The sequence below is a fragment of the Bactrocera neohumeralis genome, chromosome 4 (genome assembly GCF_024586455.1).
Source record: "Bactrocera neohumeralis isolate Rockhampton chromosome 4, APGP_CSIRO_Bneo_wtdbg2-racon-allhic-juicebox.fasta_v2, whole genome shotgun sequence".
NCBI lineage: Eukaryota > Metazoa > Arthropoda > Insecta > Diptera > Tephritidae > Bactrocera > Bactrocera neohumeralis.
Genome location: NC_065921.1, coordinates 13,866,292 through 13,868,289, shown reverse-complemented (window position 1 = coordinate 13,868,289; position 1,998 = coordinate 13,866,292).

Sequence of the window (1,998 nt, the reverse complement as noted above, 5' to 3'; positions counted from 1 at the left end):
TTATTGACAATACCTAGTTCTAAGAAGACAGATGGAAAGTGTGGAGACTCGATTATTTTAAAATTGTGAAATTGTGACATTAAATGGCCTCAAAGAATTTGTTATTTAACACCATTGGACAACTAGTTTGTGGGCTTATTAGAAGTTATTGGTTTTAAGTACTAAATCAGACTCTCTTCACGCTTTAAAATTAATATTGACCGTGCTATTCTTGACATACGAATTGATTTAGTGTAAAAAGTACTTGAAAATTGGATTCATCAAATTCGTTCCAGCAAAAGAAGTAGTGGATAATTATATCGATTGTACTTCCCATTAAGGGGTTACATGGGTTTACGGGTTTTCAAAAATCGATTTTTTTTTATTATCTTATTAAATTTTACAATACTTCTAAAATATTGTGCAAAAAAAATTCTAATAAAATATTTCATTTATTATATGAGAAAAAAATTGTTGAAAAAAGGCTGCTTTTTATCCGAGGAAACTCATGTAACCCCTTATAAAAAAACATTTGAATTTACTTAACAATTTGTGTATGTGTTTGGTTTTTTTTTTTTGAATTAAATCATATCACTTTAATGAAAAATCCTATATAATGTTATTGGCACATTTGAATGACGAATTTGAGGATAATCGACCATATTTGAAAAAGAATACTACTTCCGCATTCAACATACTCACCAAATCTTACCTCTATGACCTTTTCCTTTTCTAAGAGTTTAATAAATTTTTCGTTGAAAGACAATTGAAGACACGATTGTACGAATTGCGGTACGAAATATATGACAACTAACTGTTGTATATTGAATTGGAGACAGCGTCACAACATTTTTTGGTAATGAAGCAGAAGAACATATGATTTTCGGTGTTTTTGTGGAACATTTCAGAACAACATATTTTTAACCAATCTAAACTGTTATTTTCTTTCCTACATTAACTCTTGTTATTTCTTATACTTCTTCTTTTTTAGCGAAGACACCACTTACGCGGTTATGGCCGAGCTAGTTCTTATTGCGTACTACAATATTGAATCACTCCTCCCCTTTTGCCATTCAACATACCGCATTACTGCCTTCTACATATAATCAGCTCCTTTTCAAAGAGTAGTGCAATTCACTCGCAATCTCATAATTAATCAAAGACTCTCCAGCAACTTGCATAACTACACCACTTAACATCACTATAACTGCCAGCAGTGTTCAAATAATCTTAAGTTTGCCAACTTAACGCAATAACTTTCATAATCTACAAGCAATTTAAAGCATAACTTGCAACGGTTTTTTGCGCGCAACTTGGAAGTAGTAAAAAAGAGCGAAGGAAAAATATTTTAATGGGTAATTAAACGAAATTGATTCGACGGATGCTGTGAAGTTGGAGCTGTTAGCGAAATTTAATGAAGTCTTAAGCGAAGTTTTGCCCCATTTAATGCGAAAATAACAGCCACACATAGCGTTAAGACGAGGCGTCTGGTAAATAAACACAGTTACATAGGATTTTATACCCTGAATGGGCTAGATTAAGATTTGCACAAGGCTTTTAAAAAACAGAAGAACTTGTCGATGGCCATATAAAGTATACCGCCGATATCGCCTGCTATGGCAGCCAAACTGACCGACTAAAATCAAATTAAAGATCTTTTTATACCCTTTTATGCTATAAAAAAAGGCAGCTCTGAAGGGTATTAATGCTTAACGAATTTTCTTGTTCTTGCAAATATTAGCAAACGCTTGTCAGCTGACGAAAAAGTAGTTCAGTAATGTGTAAGCACTTGGCGCCGCCTACGCCCACAATGGCGGACCACCAGCGGACCACTCGATTTCCATTTACACACAGTTCTACCAACAGTAAGAAAAGCTGCTGAAGCCCAGCAAGTTACTAGTTGTAGCGTTTCACTAAGTGATGACATGTAGTTGTTGCTTTTGCGCTGCTACTTATTGTCACAGCTGGTGTCGCATCCAATTATTTGATAATTATGTGCTTCAATGAAGCGCATAAGAA